Below are 14,718 nucleotides of genomic sequence, written 5' to 3' on the forward strand. Positions count from 1 at the left end.
GTGGCTCCGCACCGGCCCAGAGGCCTCCTTCAGCACTTCTCTGCTCTGAACAGCAGCCAGCCCGGGAAAAATACCGCTAACGTCTTGCTCTATAGGCCTCAGGAAGGGGCGTATCTATGATTGTGAACAAAATCTTTGAACTTTGTACAATGTCATTGCACTTTTGTAAATGAACTAAATACAAGGGGAATTATCTCCTCGTATGTATCACCTAAAACCCAGAATTATCTTCTGGAGGGCGAGCCCCTTGTAGAGCACACCTTCCCCCAGCTAAGTGAGTGTTCTAGGAACCCTTCTGGATTAGTGCACCAGCTGGCGTTGTTGTGAGAGGCTGCGTTCGGTTTCAGTATATTTTTTTTGTGAAGACTCTTTCAACATGTCTGCCGATTTCACAATGGGTGATAAGAGCGCACCTGCCCACACAGCGCTCAGTGTTCAGCAGTTAAAAAATTTTTAAAGAAGATTTTATTTATTTCCAGAGAGAGGGGAAGGGAGGAAGAAAGAGAGGGAGAGAAACATCAATGTGTGGTTGCCTCTCATGCCCCCTACTGGGGACCTGGCCCACAACGCAGGCCTGTGCCCTGACCAGAAATCCAACCCCCTGACCTCTTGATTTGCAGTCCCGAACTCAGTCCACTGAGTTACACCAGCCAGGCTGTTCAGCAGTTTTTAACTGAAAACGGCATGACCCTCGTGCCCCATCCTCCCTACTCACCTAGTCTCTCCCTGAGCACCTTTTTTTGTTGTTTGTTTCCCTGGATGAAAAATGTCCTCACAGGGAAACATTTTGCTGATATGGAGGAGGTACAACAAAAAATGGCAGAATCACCAAAAGGCACCACAACCGACGAGTTCAAAAATGTTTTGAGCCGTGGACAAAACATCTCCCTAGGTGCATTGCTTCAAACGGAGAGTACTTTGACGGTGACTGAAGTTTAAGCATGTGAGAATAAATACACAATTTTTAAATAAACAAACTCCGTTTGGGGGGTTCCCACATGTGTGTGCTGTTTTGTGTATCCTCAAATTTCTTTCACTAAGTGTGATTTGGTAGCCAGCTGCGGTGTACTAAGAGCCTTCTGTTTGCCCACCTCTGTTACAAACGCCTTCCTTGCTCCTTATCTTGTCTAATCCTCACAATACACTTCCGAGAGCGGGGCACAGCTGAGGAAGCTCAGGCTCTGCGAGGTCAGCTGCGCTAAATCAACACAGCTGGGCAGCAGGTGGGTTCTCTGCTCCCCTCCCCCGGGCTTGGTCGCTCAGGAGGTTGGTTGGTTGCTATGCAAAGCTGCCAATCTGACTTTCAAGAAAATCCACTGTGAAAAGCAGGCTATGTATTTGACAGCCACATCTAGAAAAATGTAGTGAGAATGGAAACAGGAGTTGAAACTGTTTTCAGCCCCCAAAGCAGGCCCGCAGATGCAGTACAAGCTGTCATCCCCAACTAGCCTGAGTACAAGCCGCTGCGGTGAAAGGAGCAAGTGGTGTGTCAGGTGCAGTTTCAGAAGACTTCTTTCTCTTTCACAAACAGGTGCAGGACGCAGGTGCCATTCACAGCCCAGCCCCGCTGCCAACCGGCAGAGATGCTCTTTCCAGAATGGGGGAGGGGGAGGATGAGCTCCCTCCCCCAACAGTGTTTTGGGTTTTTTTAATGGTAATTTCCTGATTCCAGACTTGGTGTTTCTTCTGAGGCGTCAGGTGTAACACTCCCCCAACATAGTGTTTCCTGGCCCTGCAGCCCTATAAGAGTGTGTGCACTGTGACGTGGGCAGCCTCTACGATAGTCTGTTCCCTGGACTACAGCCGCTTAAAGGGACGGGCGTGCTGCAAACAAACAACCTGGGGAAACACCGCGGAACACGAGGAGGGTCAGTTGAGTATAAGGGCTGCTCTGTTTTTCTAGTTTCTAAAGATGGTGAGTTTTACTTATCTTCCTATGAAAACGTTTCTAAGAAATTTTCCTTTTTTTGTAATGATCGAAAATAGTCTTTTTTTTTTTTTCATTCAGAAAGTACCAGCCATCAACAGTGCACCTGACAGGAGGGCTCAGGAGGGCTTCTTCCCCCTTGAAACCCTTCTATGTCTAAAACAAGAGAAAGGCGTGCAAAGCCCAGGAAGGCACAGCCTGTCGTGCGCTTTCCTATCAGGAAGAGAGAGCAAAGGAAAGATCTAGTGTGCTTCCAGTCACGTGTGGGCTCAGAATGAGAGCAGTTTGCCTTTAAGACAGCTTCCAAATTCCATGTGGTTCTATTCAAACTGCAGAGAAGGTAGGTAGTAAAACACAAACAGCGCGCTCCTCCGCTGCCTTGACCCCCAAGCATCTGTGCTCCGGAAGCAACCCCAAATCCAGGCATACTATACACAGAATAAGCTCTTCTTTCTTTTTCTTGAAGAAAGCAAACGCTGTCACGTTAAACATTTTCTCGTCGCCGGCGTGTTCACTTAATAGCATACCCTGATCAGCTGTCAATACTGACGCTGGAGATGTGCTCCCCTGTTCGCCCAGACTTCCACCCACTGGATCACAGAGTGGTCCTCCGTCAACGGGCACTTGGGTTGTTTCCAGGTTTTTTCCTGTTGGAGACTCTGTCTCATGTAGGTAGCTGGCTCGTGCATGAGCACACCTGTACAGACATCTAGATATTACCAAATTAAAACACATATATCTCTAAAATTTCTGCAGAAATGCCCTGGCTGGCGTAGCTCAGTGGATTGAGCACAGGCTGCGAACCAAAGTGTCGCAGGTTCGATTCCCAGTCAGGGCACATGCCTGGGTTGCAGGCCATGACCCCCAGCAACCGCACATTGATGTTTCTTTCTCTCTCTCTCTCTCCCCCTCCCTTCCCTCTCTAAAAATAAATAAAATTTTTAAAAAATTCTGCAGAAATATGCAAATTGCCACCCCAAATGGTTGAACTCATCTCTACTCCCGATAGCAAAGTATTATGTGCTGATTCCTCTACACCCTAACTCATACTACGTATTATTGACTTTAACATTTTTGCCAAACTGATCAATGAAAAATGGCATCTCACGTGCAATTTTGAACTAAATGAAAAGGAAAATACAACGTATCGATATTTGTGGGATGCAGGGATAGCAGCGAGGAGAGGGAAGTTTACTGAATGCATACGCTGTGGGGAAACCAAGGTCCAAAACGAGTCATCTGAGTTTCCACCTTGGAAAACTGGGAAAAAGCAAAAGCCAGCTCTGGCTGGAGTAGCTTAGTGGATTGAGTGTGAGCTGCAAACCAAAGTGTCGCAGGTTCGATTCCCAGTCAGGGCACATGCCTGGGTTGCAGGCCATGGCCCACAGCAACCGCACATTGATGTTTCTCTCTCTGTCTCTATCTCCCTCCCTTCCCTCTCTAAAAATAAATAAATAAAACAAGAAAAGAAAAAAGTAAAAGCAAATTAAATCCAAAATAAGCAGAACGAGAGAAATAAAACTTAGAGCAGAAATCAATAAAACTGAAGGCAGGAAATTGATAGAGAGAAGTCAAGGAAATCAAAAGTCGGTCCTTTGAAAAGATCAATAAAATGAATAACCTCTAGTTAGGCTAATCAAGAAAATAGAAGATACCAATTACTAATACCAGGAATGAATTGGGAGCATCATTACTGACCCCCATGGACATTAAAAGGATGCTACAGGGGTATTATAAACAACGCTATGTCCTCCAATTTGATAACTTAGGTGAAACAGATCTATTTCTTGAAAGACGGAATTTACCAAAACTCACACAAGGAGAAATAAATAATCTGAATAGGCCTATAGCTAGTACAAAAATTGAATCAATGAATAAGATTCCAAAACAGAAAGCACCAGGCCCAGATGGTCTCACTGATGAATCCTACGGGACATTAATGTAGTACACAGAAGCATTTCAGAAGACAGAAGCAGAGGGAACCCTTCCTAGCTCATTCTGTGAGGTCGGCATTACCCTAATCCCAAAACTAGCAGAAGACATCACAAGAAAAAAACTACAGACCAATATCTCTCATAAAAACAGCTGCAAAAATACTAAAAATATTAGCAAAGTCGATTCCAAAGATGTATAAAGAGAATTACCACAACTATGTGGGATTTATTTCAGGTATGCAACACTGGTTCAACGGAATCGTATAACTTAATTACACACTTCATGTTCAGTATTTCCTTCTTGGCTTTGAAAAAAAACAACAACAACCAACCAACCATAAGCCTCTGATTTTGTTTAATTTTTTTTTTTTTCTGATGGGCTTTAAAATCATTTTCACAACTGCAAATTGAACTCAGGTGCTCCAAGAGGCTGGGGGGGTGGGGAAATGTCGCAGGGATCCACGCCCACTTCCGGGATGGAGGCAAAGTGTGACCCCGGGAAGGGAGGGCGGGAGGCTGCCCAGGGCCCTCCCGCAGCAGCTGCCGAGGCTGCCACAGCGGGGAGCCGGAGCTCCGGGGCAGGGGCTGCAGCGCCGCCGAGGGTGGATCAAAGGCAGGCAAGAAGCACCTGGTCTTCACAGAGGAGCGATCGAGTGAGGGGGTGCTGGGCCTCCAGGCAGGGAGGCATCATGGGGGTGCAGGCAGACCTGGGCTGCCTCTCTGGTACCCGACCCGACACGGAGGGTGCCCACCAAATCTGTGATGGACAAATAAATAACTAAGTGATGGCGGACCAAGGGGTGGACCTGGGTGTGTGTCGGGTATCCAGAGTCGGGGACCAAGGGGAAAGCGGTCGGCGCGCCGTTGGAGACCACTGGACCCTCTGCGCCCTGCACATGACAGCCACATACATACTCACGAGGAGCAGCAGCACCACACAGATGTGGCTGAGAAGACGCGCTAGTGCCCTCTGCCCCTCTGTGCCCCCCCAACCCCCGCTCCTCATCCCCCCACCCCAACTTGTCACTGACGCAGGACAGGCCCCAGGGACAGGTGGGAGTCTGGCTTGGGATACGTGTTCCCCTGGGAGTACGTTCCACGTGGCAGCTCACTCCCGTCCTTCCTCATCCTGCTCTCCCTGGGGCATCTTCCGTCTCAAGGTTTCTTCTTTAGGTCCCGTCCTTTGCTTTCCAGAAACCTCTGAGAGTTTTGAGGACGCGGCTGAGCCGCCGGGGGGCGCGCTCTCCCGCTAATTTGCTCCGGAGCTGAAAGCCCAGCGCAGGCCGCGAGGGCGAGTGCTCCCGCCAAGGGGGCCGCGAGGGGGCGCCCCGGCCAGGAACCTCCGAGAATGGCCAGGGGGGCAAGGCCAGGGAGGAGAGGCCCAAGAGCAGTGGATGGATGGAAACAGAAAAAGGGGGGCCAGAGGGGGCCCTGAAGAGGAGTGGAACACGGAGGCGGGAAGAAAGCCAGTAAACGCGGGGAGAGGGGCAGGCAGGGAGGAGAAACCGTGGGGCTGGAGCCAACGCTCCCGGGCTTTCTTCCCGTTCCCCCCAGGCCCCCCACCCGCCGGGAAGGAGGTCGAAGCCAGCGGGCCGTGACGACGTCGCCGCTGGCACCGCTGGCACCCGCGCCATTTCGGCCGTGTGGCTCCAGGCAACGGAGGACGCCAGCGGCCGGACAGCCCTCCGCGGAGGTGCCCGGCCACTGCGCCCCCAGCGCCGCCGGTCCCGGCGCGCTCCCGCAGCTCCTCACGGTCGGGCGAAGTCCCGCAGCCCGGACGTATTCCCACAGCCCTGCACCCTGAAGGCCTGGCTTCCCTGGGGGCCGCTTGCCTTGAACTTGACTCAGCGCTTTCTCAGTACACGGCTTCAGAGGGCCCCACACTGGCCATTGTGGGTTCGGAGCAGGGGGACCTCAGCGGAGGACTGGCCCCCACACATGCCCTCCCTCTGGGGTGAGGGAGGAGTCCCATCATTTGTTCATGAATTCGAGGGTGCTGACGGAGGACCTACCGTAGGCAGCAGGAAGAGGGAGCAGAGCCCCCCTCAAGGGGCAGACAGATGGTGTGGGTTGGTCCAGAGCCCCCCTGCTAAGTTTGCAGATAAAACGATAGTCCTCTTGGAAAACATTGGGAATTTGAGGGGCACTGCAAGCCTGTGGGATACAGGCCACAGAGGGACAAAGGGCTCTGGGCCTGAACTGGGGAAAATAGCTCTATAGTCACCTGGACAGACCAGGGAGGCCTTGGGAGGCACCGCTGTGTGGACTGGATGTGGAGGGGTGGGGAGAAGAACCCCAGGAAAATGGCCAGCTTCGGGGCCGCTGGGAAGTAGGGGACGGGTCTAAGTATCCAGAGAGGAGAGAGGTGTCTGCCTGGAGCAGTCAGGAGGGGAGGAAGGGTGGAAGCACGAAGCAGACAAGGTTGGACTATATTTGGCGAAGAGCCTTAGCAGGGTGGCCCGGGACAGGGACACTAGGGAGCAGGCCGCCACAGTGATCCCGGCGATAACTGGAGTGGACGCAGGAAGACGGTGAACGGCCTTGCTCAGATGGGAAAACACAGGGGAGGTTCTACGGCTGCTGGCTGGGGGGGAGGGGACACAGGGAAGTCCTGCCTGGAGGTGCCCACCTCGGTCATTGGCGTCAGTTCAACACCAACAGGAACCCCGCTTTGGGACGTGGTGAGAAGGAAACTTGGCTCAGTGCAAAGCAGCTCATTTGTGCTACAGCGCTGTGGATACCGCGGGTGAGAGGCGGCGCTGGGTCCCGGCCGCTCTGCCCGGCTCCTCACTGGTCAGCTGCGGGGGTCAGCTGTGCTCTGCGCCGCCCTGCGCAAACACGACGTGTTCAGTGATTCAGTTCAGCCAGGGGGAAAAAACACACACACCTACCCGACTTCAACAGCAAGGGAGAGTGGACTCCCCGAAACTGGTGCACACAGACAGAAATATTGGCTGGGGGTCCCTGATTGGTTCATCCTCATGCAAATGAGGACTCCAAATCCTCGTAGTGTGGTTGGTCCGAAAGGCACTGTTCTGAGAGGTCTGAAACGAGCTGCTGATTGGTCAGTAAAGATGTTGATGGGCGTGTAGCTGCGCAGCTCCGATCGGAAGGGGACAGCGTCAGGCCCAGGGCAGGCTCGGAGGGCAGAGACACGGTCGGGACAGGTAGTTCAACGCATGTTGCCTCCTGAAGTGCAGGTTGCGGGAGAGGCCCCCCTGCGTGGAGATGGCTGCTAGGCGCCTTTTTTTTTTTTAATAAAGATTTTATTTAGCTTTCAGTGAGAGGGGAACATCGATCTGTTGCTTCTTCCACGCCCCCAACCGGGGACCTGGCCCACAACCCAGACGTGAGCCCTGAGTGGGAATTGAACTGGCAACCCTTTGGTTCACAGACCGGAGCTCAGTCCACTGAGCCATACCCGCCAGGGATTTAAAACAAAAAAACAAAACCATCTGAGCCCAGTTAGCCACCAGGAGCCCTTCTTAGTAGGTATCTTCTTTCTCAGCGTCCACAGGGCCGGGCCTTTCCCTGACACTGAGGGCGGAGGGATCCTGCCTCTGTGGTGGGAAACGGGGAGGCCTCCTTCCCGGTTGTGGCAGCTGCCCTAGGGCAGGGGACCGAGTGAGATGACCCTGCCTGGGGCTGGTGTGTGTGTCCGCGGGCTCTGCAGTGCACTCGTGGGGCCCACATTGTCATGCTCTGCTTATTTGGTCTTCTGGGGTGTGCATGTCCTCCACACCCGTGGAAGGAAGCGCCTCCCCTCTGACTGTTTGGTGAATGAATGAATGATTGAGCGGAGAGACGCCAGTGACGGGTGTGTGGGGTTCTCAGCGCACTCGACCTGCAGCACGCCACACAGGGTTAGATCTTTAGCAAGGGGCTTTTCTTTCTTTAAAAAAAAAAAAAGATTTTACTTACTTATTTTTAGAGAGGGAAGGGAGGGAGATAGAGAGAAACATCAATGTGCAGTTGCTGGGGGTCATGGCCTTGTAACCCAGGCATGTGCCCTGACTGGGAATCGAACCTGCGACACTTTGGTTCAAAGCCCGCACTTAATCCACTGAGCTATGCCAGCCAGGGCTAGCAAGGGGCTTTTCAATGAGGCCAAGGAGGAGGGCTGGGCTGGGAGGGGAGGCCTGGGGTCCCCGAGGGCGGGGTGGACAGGCCCCAGCTGCCTTCCCCTGGCTCCCCACTGTCTGCCCGGCTTAGAGCTCTGACTTCTGGATCTAGCTCTGCCAGTGAGTCACGGAGCACGGGGCTGTGCCCTGCCCACCCCCCCCCCCCACCCCCCGGCCCATTCTGCCATGCTCTGTGGAGCCCACACCACGTGCCAGTCCTGACTCCCGGCAGGTGTCGTGGAGAACCGGGCATGGCCCCTGCCCTCCTGGAGCTCCCAGTCCAGCAGGAGAGACTCACACACTGCCACTGTGGTGAAATAAGGAGCACTTGAGGCCTGCAGGGAGTGGAGAGGTGACAAAAGTCCAGATGAGTCCCCATCTAACATCACACAGGAGAAGCCACCCTTGTCTGTGCTGACAGCCTTAGCGCTGTGCCTGCTCTCTGTGCCCCGGCGTGCTCATCTGTGGGTGACGCTAGGAGGCCCCTAAAATCTCCTGCGGGCTCCAAGTCCTCGCCGAGATGACGGTGGGCCTTTCCGCTGCCCCTGCCTCCCGGAGAGCGTGAACAGACCTGCGCCCCGGGAGTCCGGGCCTTTAGACCGGGGTGTCCACCCTGCGGACCCCAGGCCGCATGCAGCTCAGGTGGGCTGTGAATGCGGCGCAACACAAAGCTGTAGATTTATTTAAAACACTATGAGATTTTTGTGTGTGTGATTGTGTGTTGCAACGTATGTCACATGTGGCCCAAGACAACTCCTCTTCTTCCAGCGTGGCCCAGGGACACCATAAGTTTGGACACTCCTGCTTTAGACCACACTGGCGCCCAAGGTCTGCCAGCAGCCCCGTCGGCTGGTACGGCAGCTGCTAGAGTTCAGGGCCCAGCCCCGGGCCTCCTCCGGCAGACCTGAACCCCGATGGCAGCTGGGAGCCCCCAGTGGGCTGCTCACACTGGCCGCAGGGAAAGGGCACTCACGCGTGTCCTCTGACCTTGAGTCGGGAACGGACTGCTGGGGCAAAGCAGGGAAAGGGATTCTGACGGAGGTCACCCCCCAAACCAAGTTTCGATCCTGCAGATGAAAGGGCTCAAGGTCGGGAGGGGACCGTGGGCCACTCAGCAGGAGGCAGAGCAGGTGTCCGGGGACCCTGCTCCAACCTGCCCCACCCTTCCTGGGGGCTGTGGCACCGCGGGTGCTGACACTGATTTGGGCGCAGCCCGGGGTCCTGACGTGTGCAGCCGCCGCCTTCTCCAGCAGGAGTGCAGACAGGGTGGGCCTGCGTGTTTCCGGGATGATGGCCTTCTGTCCGCGGGGCCACGGCCGGGGACTCGGACCTCAGGACCCTGGAACTAAGTGGTAGAGGGAGTCACCCAGGTGAGGGGAGAGTGGGAGGGTGGGGAGAGACTCTGGGTGACAGGTCACGGAGGGACCACGGGTAAGTGAGAAGGCGAGTGGCGGCCGGGGCGGACCTTGACCCTGCTTGGAGGGCCTGAGGTTCTTCTGTAGGCGAGGGAAGTCACTGCCGTGTCCTCAGCAGATGCGCAATGTGGTCAGCAGTGCCCTGGGGAGGTCGCCCTGGCCCCTGACCCTCCCCTGTGCTGAGCCAGCCCCATGGGTTGCCACCTCGGAGTTCCACCCGTTCCCTGTCTCCTGCCCACGACTCCTCCCTGCGTCCTGCTGAGTATCCGTGCCGACTCTCTGAAAAACACACACTCCCCTCCCAGCACACGCCGGCCTTGCCGTCTTAGAGAACCTCCCCCGGGGCCTGTACCCACCGCTGCTCACGCTCCCCTTCCTTTCTCCCGATGCTGAGCCCGGGGCGGCCGCCAGCCCAGGTGCTACCCTCGCTGTGCTGGGGAAATGTCCCCTGGGAGGCGACTGCCAGCTTCCTCCCTGAGGCTGCTCGGGCGTGTTGACTCCCCGGGCAGGCTCCTTGGGGCGGGGCCTGCCTGCCGCAGGGGCGTGTGTGTGTGTGTGTGTGTGTGTGTGTGTGTGTAGGGGGGACGGGGGGGCCCTAACCGTGGCCCTTTTCCAAGGCTGGGTCCTCGGTCCCTCTTTTCTTCTCCCTCACTTTTCGAAGAGTCTGGACTCGAGCTGTGACTTCCATCCTGGTGGCCTGGGACCACGCACCTCAGCCCAGCTGTGTGTCCTTCAGGTCCGTGGCACCCACTCACCCTCAGACTCCGCTGCCTGACCTGGGTGGACCTTCCGAAGGGTCCGCTCCTCCCCTCCCCACACTGGGCTCCGCTTCCTTTGCTAATTCATGCGGTCATTCATTCGCCTGTGAGTTCAGCAAGTATCCGTTACGCGCCTGCTCCTCCCAGCTGTCCTGGAGGTCTGCAGGCTGGATCAGTTTTCCGCTTGGAGCTGCGCCTTTGGCTGCCCCTCGTGGCCGTCTCTTCTCTGAGGCTGGAGCTCCCCTTCCCAGTGGAGTTCCCGGTGGAGGTCACCACGGGTCCTCCAGGTGGAGGGGTGGGTCTGGGAACCGGACTGGGAGTTGGGTGGAGGTCAAAGTTCAAGCCTAGTGTAGGGGCTGCTGTCTCTTTGGGCATCGGCTGGGCTCTGACCCGGTCAGGCCAGGTCACGGGGACACTCAACACCAGAGTTAGGGACGAGGCGGCAGAGGTCAGTTCTCTCCTCCGCAGACTGAGGGGTTGGGCCAGCTCACTAGTCCATTCCACACGGAAACACATGTCATGGTGGTCCCAAAGTTTTCATCAGACAAGAGGTCTCAGGGCCAGAGGGCCGCAGAGCCCTCGAGCTGAGCCTTTGGGCCGGGGCCGCGGTGGCAGCGTCTGCTCTTCAGGACCCGCCTCTCTTCGCGGAGGTGTGATAGTTGGGCCTAGTTGGTGATTTCTCTTTCTCCCCTGCTTGGACTCCCTTCAGGGCTGGGAGACCCCCCCATGTCCCACTCAGCCCAATAAAACCCACCCACGACATAGGGAGCCTAGAGGGACCTAGGGAACGTGGATGGAGGTGTAAGTCCCGGCCCACCGTGAGGTTCCCCACCCCCTTTCTCCAGGGCTGGCCTTGAACTGGTGGTCTCCACCCTGCCCCGAGGCCCGGGTTGATTTGTAGCCAAGTGCCAGGCTCCGGGGGCTCTCTCACCCCCCCCCAGATCTCCCCCCTCATCTCAGAGCCTGGGCGTCAGGGCTGCCGGGGCCCCCAGGGCCCATCCTGGTGTCCAGTGCGGGGTGGGGGGACCAAGCAGGGATAGCTGTGCCGGGCACAGCTCTGTCCTGGCGACCTTGCAGTTAGGGGGCAGATAGGTGAGAGGCCTGTGTGCTGGTCCTGTGGGTTTCAGGGGGGCCTCGAATGCCAGGTTCTCCACAGCAGCCCTGCCTCTTGGCCCTCTGGGACCCCCCTGACAGACAGGGCCCGGGCCCCAGGGGATGGGACCAGAGGAACAGATGAGGTGAGGAAGACCACACCTCTTCCACCTCCTGACATCCTTTGCTCCTTGTCCCATGTGCCCTCTCCTTCCTCCACCTGGCTCGCACCTGCCACACGTCCCACTCAGGTTCAGCTGGCACTCAAAGCCCCACTGTCTCTTTTATTCTCCCCCCCCTACACACACACACCCCTTGTTTCCAGAACAGGGCAGCCTGGGGCTTTCCCCAAAGAGCCTGCTGGCCTGAGCCCTCTCTGCCCGCTCTCTGCAGCTCTGGGCTTCCGGAGCCTCCGCAGCCCCGCTGGCTGGAGGCCCCTCCGTGGTCACTGTGTGCGTGGAATCCCGCCAAGGCTACCTGGCTGTTTCTCTGCCCTTCACCCTCTGCCCAGGCAGCTCATGCACTCACTCACTCACTCACTCACTCATTCCCTCCTTAGGAGGTCAGGCCCTGTGCCGGATGCCGAGAAGGCAGCACTGAGCAGACGGGGAGCTTCTCTGCACGCAGGAGTCTGCAGACTCCCGAGCTCCTGAGGCTGAAAGCTTGGGCGCAAGGTCTGCACGGCCCCCTCCCCACCTGTGCAGCCCACCCCCCAGCCAGGCCCAGCACAGTGCGCTGTCAGCAAATTGGACACGGCTGGGTGTCCAGAGTGAGGCAGGAAGCAGGGCAGGGTGTCTGGACCAGGGGCGAGAGCGCTCGCTCGGTGGCCTCCCTGCTTAATTCCCTGGGCAAACAGCTGGGAGGGCTGCGGGCATTGGCTGCAGCTTCAAAGGGCCCTGGGGGCCACGGGGGGGGGGGGCGGCGGGCTGTGTGCTCGCGGCCCGCCTTCCCCAGTTCCTGGAACTCATGCTTTCCTGTGAGCTGAGCGGGCTGCTTCCTTCCAGGGGAGGGGGTCTGCCCTCCCACACGGGCTGCCCTCCTGCCCTCAGAGCAGGCGCAGGCAGGGCGAGGGGCTGTGGGAGCTGGGGAGCAGGGCATCAAGACCTTCATCCCTGTCTGTCACTCCCCTCTTGGTTAGTATGCACCCTGCCTCTCCCTGCACCCCCGCAGGTTGCTTGGCTTCTGGGGGCCAGTGCCCTGCAGCTGGTCCCTGCCTGCCCCTGAGTCACACCGGGAACCATCCAGCCCCGGCATGCCCGTTACACGGCTCTGATCTGTCCCTGTCTCACCTGGAGCCACCGAGTGGTACAGACACCTGTGCCCCAGGAGGGTGGCGACCCCCCAGGGCTTCCACGTGCCAGCGCAGTCCCAGCAAGGGCGCCCTCACAAAGCCAGCCCCCCACCGCCCCAGGGTACCTGCCCTCCCTCGTCACCTGTGTTGTCTCCTCATCATTACACAAGAATGTGTCGGCGGGACCCGGGGCCACTCCACCCCATTGTTAGTGCAGGCCCCTCCCCTCACCTCCACCCCGGACAGGCCCGGGCCTGCCCACTGCCCCCTGCTGGGAGTCCAAATACACCTGTTTACCTCTGGGCCTCCGCCCAGGATGGAAGCGCACCTGATTCCCGACCACCTCCCGCCCACCTGCCCTCACACCCCTTCTCTCCCGCCCTCCAGCTCAGCCCGTTCCTTCTGAAAGCCCCTGTCCCTGCGTGCGTGTGTGGGGGTGGGGGTGGGGGTGGAGAGGGATTCCTGTCGTCAGCTCAGCTCTGCAGGGGCCTGGCCACCTGCTCCAGGACAGCATGGGATGGGGGGCTGGGGGGAGTCCCGGGCGCCTTCCAGACGGCCCGAGAGTCGCTGGAGCCTGTGGTGGCCTGCTCGGTGGGATGGGACATGCTCTGGGTGTGGGTGGGGAGGGCCCCCAAGGTCCAAGCTCCTGCCCTCGCCCCTCGTCCCCCTCTGGGCTGAGGATACATGGTGGGGGGAGGATGGGGCAAAGGTGGCCAGTTAGGGGACAGAAAGGTGGCCTTTTCTTTGGGAAGGCCTGTGGCTGACACCCAAGAATGAAATAGCCGAGCGGCTTCTCATCACACAGTCTCATCACAGAGGTGGGGGTTCAAGGAGACAAGGAGCCTGCTCAGGGGTCTTGGGTGAGGGCCCCAGAGCACCTAGCTCACAAGAGACAGGCCCTCGGCACCCCTCGTCATTCGGGCCGGGGTGCTGGGTGGGGAGGCGCCTCGGTGGGGGCCAGCTGTGACATTGGAATGGGGTCTGAGGTTCGGGGGCCACCAGGTCAGCGTCAACTTCCTGATGGTGTTGGTGGCGCGAAGCTCAGGTGGGAATGTTCTTGCTCCAAGGACGCATGCCCGGACGTGGTTTGTGCCGATGGGCGTCACTGTGTCTGCAACTTACCGTCCGCTGCTGCAGAGTGCGCTGTGGTCGGGGCCACAGGGAATTGTAAATAGACACGAAGCAATGAACACCCCTCCAAGGCAGGGATGAGGGGGTTCTGAAATGCAGGCTTTCGCTTTCCCGGGGCTGCCTGCTCGGGGGCCTGGGAAGGCCTGTGCCCCAGCGCCCTCTTGGCTTTGGTGATATCTGGGGACCCTTAAACGATGCCGATGCCTGGGCCCCGACCCCGGACACGCTGGCCCTGGGCACAGAGGTTTTCGGAGGCTCCCGGTGACATCCACTGCAGCCAGGGGCGAGCCAGAGGCTCTGCTCTGCTCCCCGGGCAGTTCTACCTGCCCCTGACCTTGCCCTTCTTCTGGGCCTAGGCAGAGGGTGAGGTGGGGGAGAAGGCGGCACGCCCTACCTGTCCATCCAAGGTGTGACCCTGTTGGCTGGTGGGGGCTAGTACAGAGTTAGGCTGGTGAGTGGTGGGTGAAGGGAGGGAAGATTTGCTTGGAGCTGAGGGAAGTCTCAGAGAGAATCTTTGGGGAGGGGGGCGGGCTGGCTTCTGGGCTCAGTGAGGCCTCAGCCCCCCCACCCCCCAGCCCTGCAGCGAGTGTGCCCTTCTGAAATATTTGGAATAATTAGCAAGTGAAAGCAGCAAGCTAGCGAGGGGCATGCCAGGCTGGCCTAGAGCCGAGCTTCAGTGAAGGGAGAGAAAGGGGCCGGGGGAGCGTGGGGTCCAGGCGGCTGGGCAGGGCTGCGTGGGACAGTGCCCGTTTGTGCTGGGGGCGGTGTGTGTGTGCGGGGGGGGGGGGGGACTGTGCATCCCCAGGGGCTCTGAGGGGCGGGGGTTCTGGACAACGCTGGGACACAGCATGGAGAGGTGCCACCGTGTGTTGCTCAAACACACGATGTTCTGAGCCTCACTGTCCCCGTCAGAGCCCTCGGAGGCTGGCTCCTCCCAGAGCAGACCTGCCAGTAGGAGTGGGGAAGCAGGGTCTGGGGCCTTGGGCTTCCCTGGTGGCCTTCCTCCTGCTCCGGCCTGGGGCGGGCCCGGGAGGGAAGGCACTGGGCCG

Source organism: Phyllostomus hastatus, unplaced genomic scaffold (genome assembly GCF_019186645.2).
Source record: "Phyllostomus hastatus isolate PE091 unplaced genomic scaffold, TTU_PhHast_1.1 phas_contig_210, whole genome shotgun sequence".
Classification (NCBI taxonomy): Eukaryota; Metazoa; Chordata; class Mammalia; order Chiroptera; family Phyllostomidae; genus Phyllostomus; species Phyllostomus hastatus.